This window comes from Desmodus rotundus, chromosome 4, assembly GCF_022682495.2.
Source record: "Desmodus rotundus isolate HL8 chromosome 4, HLdesRot8A.1, whole genome shotgun sequence".
In the NCBI taxonomy this organism is placed as follows: domain Eukaryota; kingdom Metazoa; phylum Chordata; class Mammalia; order Chiroptera; family Phyllostomidae; genus Desmodus; species Desmodus rotundus.
Genome location: NC_071390.1, coordinates 143,354,353 through 143,362,289, shown reverse-complemented (window position 1 = coordinate 143,362,289; position 7,937 = coordinate 143,354,353). Strand labels below are relative to the sequence as shown.

Genomic DNA, 7,937 nt, shown 5'->3' with positions numbered 1-7,937 from the left:
CTTCCCCAGGTATGTTTGTTTATCTTGCCTCTCCCTAGGCTCCAAGGGCCCTCCTTTTGCCTCTGTGACTTGTTTCCTGAGCCCATTTCTTCTACAACTCACATCTTCTACCGCTGAAAAAAAACTAAATATTTAAAACTTTTTATTGAAATATAATACAGAAACATACACATATCTTAAGTTTTTGGTTCAATTAATTTTCACAAACTGAATATACTCATGTAACTAGCATCTAGATTTTAAAAACTGAACACTATCAGCACAGCACCTGAAAAGCCCATTGAGTAACAGTTTTCAACTAATTATGTCGGCAAATTCATGGTATGTATAATAGTAATAGTAGTAATATGCTTTTTATGTTGATATATTTAAAATACATTTGTATGTATCTATATATGTTATTGTATAGAGGTTCATACTGAAGTTTTCTCCCAAATGTCCTTCATTGTTACAGAGGGTACTTTAAAGACAGGTCAATAGAGATAAACAGAAGACCTATCACGTCATACATGGTTAAAATTAAAGCCCCTGATTACCCTGCACATTCCTAGAGTGTTCCAGATAGTGAGTGCTGAAAGCCAACCACACAAGTCATGGAAACAGCTGAGGACTCTATGTGACACACAGTGACGAAGGATGATTCAGGCCCAAGGGCTATTATTAGAGCAAGCAAATGTCAGATGTGTAAATAGATTATTAAATAATCCCTTTGGAAGAGGAAGGAGAAAAGGAAAAGTGAATCCGAGTCCCTGGCACTTTTTCTCTGCAAACTGTACTAGTCACGATCCAAATGCAGTGTCTGCCGGTGTCCTTGTAGCTCTGGTTCTTGGACTCCACGTGTCTGCTGCTTCGTGCTCAGGCAGATTCCTTTGGCCTGAGTCAAGCTCCATGTGTCTATTGTCCCTTCCAGTGAACTTAGGGTCACTGCTCTTCAACTACAATTGCTATCTTCTCAGGCTTTTAAAGACAGTGTCAGAAATGACACTGTATTTTCTTTTTTATGTATTTTTTCTTTTTCTTTTTTGTAGAGGGGCCATGTGTGTTTGCCACTTCAGAAGTTCTCAGCCAGTAGGAAGACACAGTTTTCCTGCCACTGGAATGGGAGGAAGAGAGGGCAGTGTGAGAGCTATGGGTGTCCATGGTATGGCCTGTGGAACCCCAGATGCCAGTGGAGGGGGCAGAGCCCGTGTGGCCCTCATCAGTAGGCGTGTGGAGACACATCATAGGTTCATTCAGTTATTTGTTCTCTCATTCAGCCAATGGTTACTATGAAAACAGTAATGGTAATGTGAAAATAGGTCAAAAACAAAAGATGTGCATTCACAAGCCACTTGTCCCACCACTTTTAATAAGCACCTGTTATGTAGGCACAAAGCAAAACACTTTTCATGGATGTTCCTATTTAGTTCTATATAGACCAGCTTCCAGATTAGGCTTAGAGAGGTTGAGAAGCTGGCCCAAGGTCAAGCAGGCAAGGGGTGTGACAGTGGGGTTTGAACGCAGTCTGCCAGTCTGACTCCAGACTCTACTATCTGTAAAAATGGGTTTTTATGCATCAGAAAGTACCTTTTTGCCTTGTTAAAGTGTGACCCTGATAAATCTGGGAGAGGCATGGTTCTCTGCAGTCAAGCCTGCCCCTGTTGTTCGTGAGCACAGGACATAAGCCCAAATAGGGGCCCGCATACCATGGGACTAAATATTTAAATATAAATCAAGCTAACACACAGTTAAACAAATCATGTCCAATCTTTATTCTTAGACGATATACCTTCTTGACAATCTGGAAGGCCAGATTTCATCTCAGATTCTCTGTCTCCTTAGCATTAGAAGCCAGAGGGTTACTGCTGCACAGAGGCCAACGCTTGCCCTTCTCTACCCACTCAGTGAAAGGTCTCGCGCTGTGCTTGTGATCCTTGAGGCTCTAAGCTACGCATCACCCACCAGGACCCTGGGTGCGTACCTGGCTGCACAATGTGCTCTTGGGAAAAGGGACCCAAAGCTGAAGCTGGGACAAGCCCTCTAAAATCAACCTGGGGTCATTTGGACAGAAAAATCTGGGGTCCCAATACTTTGGAGCATGATCTAGGAGGAGGCAGGGAGTTGGTGGGCACGTCTCTGGCCCCATCTCTAAGAGGCTATAGCTGGAGGAGATCAGAGCAAAGCCACCCCCATGCATAGGACCCTTCCTGCTGGGGCTTATGGGGCAAAGGTATTGCTGGTTCTCAGAGGCATTTTCAAAGAAGCATTCTTCAAAGAGCCAACATTTTCTTTTAGAAAGAACTCCAGTCTTTTAACCTTGTCTGAGTCCTAACACATTAAAGGTCATCCAGTGCATAAATCCCGGCTGTAATTCTTTAATTCTTTCCTTGCCTTCACAATTTTCTACCAACTCACGTTCTGCGAAAGCCCCATCAACCACACATCTCCCCAATAAAGAAAGACACCCCCAAAGAAAATCCAGCTCCATTCCTCTGTCCTCCCATCCTCTCTTCTTCCTTCCCCCTTTCCTTTCTCCCTTTCCTGCCTCTTTTTTCTTTCTCACATCCCTGTTCACTCCCAGCTGTTTATTATGTAAACTCACTTACCTCTCCTTAAGAAACAGTTCTTTCTTTTCTCATTCAGGTTCCACTCATTCTCAGATTTCATATCACAGATGTTTTTAACCAAGAAAGAGAGGACCACTCGGAGGTGGAGGTGGGGGATGGGTGTGGGGGGGTGGGGAGATATTCAAAGAAAGTGAGTGGACAGAGCAAATTCCCTGGGGTGGGAGGTTGAGTGAGGCATACAGTTGATATGGAAAGAAAGACCATCTGCCTTGGCTGGGACCTGAAAATGAGACTTGGGTAGACTTAAAATAAATTGAATATATTTTGTCTTTTCTTTGGGGAAAACCTCTAATGTGGACACTGAAAATCTTACTGACAGAATTAAAATTTAAGGAGATCATTAAAAATGTATGAGGACTTTCAGGCTATTTTTTTACAGCTCAGTTTTATTTCTTGCCTACTGTGTGTTTTTGTATGCTTGTTTTCTTTTTAAAATAACATCAGAAAAATCATTTTTAAAAAGCCAGATGTACCTTTAATTCTTCAGAATGCATACCTGGGTGCCCTGGCTGGGGTGGCTCAGTGGGCTGAGTGCCAGCCTGCAAACCTAAAGGTTGACAGTTCGATTCCCAGCCAAGGCACATTCCTGGGTTGCAGGCCAGGTTCCCAGTGGGGATGTAGGAGCAACAACCAATTGATGTACCTCTCACACATCAATGTTTCTCTCCCTCTCTTTCTCCCTCCCTTCCCTTCTCTCTAAAAATAAATAAATGAAAGGTTGTATTAAAAAACACCTGGGAAAACCAATGAACATATTACTAGCTATATAACATTGGGGAGAGAGACCACATTTATGTAACTTTTATTGTAGTATATTGTTATAGTTATTCTATTTTATTATTGCTTATTGTTGCTAATTTCTTACTGTGCCTAATTTATAAATTGAACTGTATCATAGATATGTAAGTGTAGGAAAAAAAAATAGTACATATCAGGGGTCAGTACTATCTGTGGTTTCAGGCATCCACAGGGGTTCTCAGAACATTTCCCCTGAACATGAGCTGAGACTACTGTACAGTGGCTTAAAGAATTTGTTTTATTCTCACTCACATAAGAGTTCCAGGTTTAGGGGGAGGGGAGGAAAGACTCAGCTTCAGTCTTCATAAAATCCTTAGGCTTATGGTGGTTCCAACAACTGAATTCCAAGGTAACGCTGAGCGTGGCCCTCCCAGTCAGTCAGAAGGGTGAAGAGCTCAGGCAGAGCTGTGCATGGGCATTTGTAGGGCCAATGTCACTCCAGCCCCATTCTACCAGTGAAAGCTTAGTCACATGGCCCGAGTTAACTGTAGGAAAGGCTGCTGAATGCAAGCCTAGGAAAAAGGGGAGAAGAGGCTTGGCCAGTGTGTGTCTCTACTGCCCTGCCATCACCTACCATTCCATGTCATTCATCTACGTGCTGCAGAGCAATCGATTTTAAAGGGTCCTCCGGGGCCAGGAACCTATCGAAAAATACCCGTTCTTTCTTCCAATAATTTATACATGAATGCTGTACCTCTTTAGAGAGCTTCATTTTAAAATAAAGATCAGTTCTAGTTTAGTAAACTATAAGATTACTGAAATTTAGTATTTGTAAGTCAGTGTAACATAGTAGGTATACTGGGTCAAAATTACTTGGGTGTGAATCCACACTCTGCCACTCACTAGCCACATGACTTTGGACCTCAGTTTACTCATCTATAAATTGGCTAATAAATATAAATAATAAAATTTCCTTTCACAAAGTTGATACCAATCAAAGAAGAAAATGTATACAGAGTGCATAATTGGACAGCTTGGCCCATAGTAAACACTCAATAAATGATAGATTGGCTAGTATTATTATAAAATAAAATTATATTGTTAGAATTTACCGAAGAAAGTCCTCAGCTATCCACCAGAAACTTTGGCTGCTGTGAAATGCATGACGACGATGCAAAAGCTCCCACTGCAAATATTTACTTGCAGATAGTTGGAATTTCCACAATTTTCCAGGTGATGAATTGATTGTCAAGCCATGATCAGAGTTTGGAGTAACTGTGACGTTTACTCTCTGGTCATCTTCCTTCCAAATGCAAAATACTTCAGTGTACCTTCATCAGAATGAGTGCTGCTGTGGGCTGTTTGGGTAACTCTAGAGGAAGCAGGAATGTACACTTGCATCAGACATTTGGGGCCACAATTTTGCGGTAACTAAACCTTAAGACATGAATGTGTTGTGGTTAAAATGTGAATTATCCTTATACTTGTTTCTAAGCTTGTTTCTACAGTTCTGAGTAACTTTTTCCACTAAAAGTGAGACTAGGTGGGCTTTGAAGTCTTTTGTGCCACTCAAGTGGATCGGTCAAAAGAGTTTTAAAACACACACACAAAAATAATATTCAAGATTACTTGGAATCTTTGTTGTTTATTTTAGAAAGCAATAATTTTTTAAAAACTATTAACAAATCTTAGAGCACAGAATGTAGAAACTATGCAGTAATTGTCTTCTAAACTTGATACTAGTCATATCTTTCCAAACATTATATTTAATTCTGGGCTTTGTGTCTAAAAGGAGAAAGAAAACTTGGAGAGAGTTTAAAGGAAAGCCATAAAAATGATTAAAGGTTTGGGAAACAAGGCCCATGAGGAAAGGCTGAAGAGACTTTGCTCATTCTGCCTGCAGCACAGAGCTTGAGTCCAAACTTGAGAAAAGATTTCAACTGAAGGACAGCTATTGTCTCGCTTCTACCACACAGGGAAAAAATTAAGTTAAATGTGAAATAGCCTGGCAATAGAAAGAACAAAGAAAGGCCAAAAGGACATAGAAAACCCCCTTGCAAAGGATTATTACAAACGGTAGATTTCCAATTGCAGACTGATTTTTGGACTACCTGATGATGAGAAATGTATACATTGTTCTTCGGAAATTTCTTTCAGCCCTATGATCCTAGGATCATTTCTGTTTCTCTACGTGAATAGTTAGGGTTAAGTTACAAATTGTGATGCCAACCTTAAAGTTGTGTTTAAGATCTCAATCAGACCCTGATGATCTACATGAATAATAAACTCCCTGGTAAATCAGGAAATGTGACTCAGTAATTATAATAACAGAGCACTTGCGCAGAGCGGCGCGGCACAAGCTTGTGAGGCCACCTGCAGACGCTGCAGCTGGTGGCCCCGGGCCTGGCTCGGCGCTCCGTTGCTGTGCACGGCTCCCGGGCCCACAACGCTGAAGCCCCGTGTGGGCGGGGTTGCCGAGCCACCAGTGGTTGGGCGGAGTCTGGTCCCCACCTGAGACAGGTATCGGGTCAGTGGGCGGTGCGGTAGGCATCCCCCCACCCCCATCCCTGGAGCTCCCTCAGTCTGACCCGGTTTGCAGAAGCACGAGGGCTTTCCTGCGGGGTCTCTGGCTGTGATGTGTCGACCCCCACCCCAACCCCAGCCTCAGCCCCCTTCTCTGCCCGGAGAGTTGTCTTGAGTGAATACCTGGAACTGGGAACGTGGTCATTTTGACCCATGTGGATGTTTTCAGTTCTAGGTAAAAGGCGTGAACCTCTCCGTGGGGCAGTCACCGCTGTTTCCCTCCCTCAGCTTCTCACTCACCGAACAATTGGTCCCATCCCATCTGCTGAGAGAAGGAGGGGCCGTGGGTGCCAAGGAATGACGCCTTCAGGGGCATTTGTGCTGGGAGGACGTTCAGACACCTTGGGTCAGTCCCTGGCCCTGGCCACGTGTCCTTACTGAGAACTTGAAAAGTGACTCCTGTGATCAGGAAACAATTTTTAATCTCATTAAATGTTAATTCAAATTTTAAAACCAACGCAGTGCAGATGTTTAAGTGTTTATGTGCTGATAGTATTTGTGATAAATTGGATTAAATAGTTACTAAAAAAAATTATTATTATAACAAGATTAATGAAGGTAAAAATACAGTTCTGCTAATGGTTAGATCAATTCATTATTAGAATATTTAGTCTTCCCAATTACAGCCTTGCTTCACTGATAACTCTGGAAATGGGGAGAAATCATAGGGCATTATGTTTATTCTGTATTAGGCTTAATTGTGAAGACAGAACTCAAATGCAGTTACATGGCAGTTTTAATAATTAGGAAAATTGATTAAGATCAGAATGTACTTAACTGATTAAGAGCAAATGTACTTTTATCTGTAGAGTTCTTTGCTTGATATTTATTTTGAGCGCAGGCACTCTAAAGAGCTTTGTAGACTGACCAAAGTACAGGTGATAAGCTGTATAAACACGACCGCCAGAGTTAGGAACTAGGCATGCTGAGCATTTGCTTGGTATTAGGAAGGTTTAAAATGAAAGTTTGCAAGACACATCCCATCCTCACAAAAACAAAACATACTGAAGAAACATATGTTGTACTTGTTAGAAGGATCACCCTATTTATTACTAAAATAATTTTTTAAACCAAACTGGTTTAAAGTATCGACACACCAGAATTTTGGAGGAGCCACAGTATCAAGCAAAGAAAGTTTAAGATTTGATTTTAAATATTGCTTTGAAGTATATTTGCCATACTTGATTAACCTAAATCTAATAACAAAGAAACAAGTAAAGAAATCCAGAAGGTAGAACTTTGTTCAAGATTCTTGGGGGGAAAGTCATTTTTTTAAGGCAGGGAAATTGTTGTAAATTAAGAACTAAAGAATCACCAAATGCAATGTACAAATCCTGGCTAGAACACAGATTAGGAAAACAAAAAGCCCAGCTATGAGACATTTCTGGGGGGAACAATTGAGGAAATTCAAATATGAATAGTACATTAAATGGCATTCTACAATTAATATTAATTCTCTTAAATGTAATCATTATATTGTGATTGATGATATAAAATAAGTCTTTACTCCCTTTTACTCACTTTTGATTTATTTAATATTTATTGAGAATCTGTTAGTTCAAGGCACTGTACTTAGTGTTAGGAGATCACAGTGAAATAAACAGACATTGTTTTGGTCATTGGGTAACTTAATTTGTGCATGATTTCTGGCATGAAATTTTTTTTTTTTGCATTTACAAACTCTTCGGTATTTTTAAATTTGTACCGATAGCATAAATTCAGACTCTCAAAGAAACATTTTTAAAAATTTACCTATTACTACATATTTTTCTATTAGTAGTAAATAAATTTTGAACAAATTTAGTAACAGGTGGTAACTTCAGTACACAAGTCACACGTGATATAGATAGATATTTTAAATACTTGCAATGTATTTTAAGAAGTCCTTATTCTTGTTCAATTCTCCCTCAGTCTCTTTTGCTCCATATGTGCATATGTGTCTATATGTATGAATGGCCATCTGAAGTCTTTTTTTTTTTTGCCAAACATGGAACAAATAACTTAGTTAAC

General features: G+C 40.4%; 1 long non-coding RNA gene across 1 annotated transcript; it reads right to left on the bottom strand.

Annotated features, from left to right (window-relative positions):
- Positions 1-3,683: 3,683 nt before the first annotated feature.
- On the bottom strand, positions 3,684-7,232 carry LOC128780709 (uncharacterized). The gene is made up of 3 exons (XR_008426711.1): positions 6,168-7,232; positions 4,457-4,716; positions 3,684-3,916 (listed from the first exon to the last, which is right to left on the bottom strand). It is a non-coding gene; the product is annotated as an uncharacterized lncRNA (long non-coding RNA).
- Between the last annotated feature and the right edge of the window lie 705 nt (positions 7,233-7,937).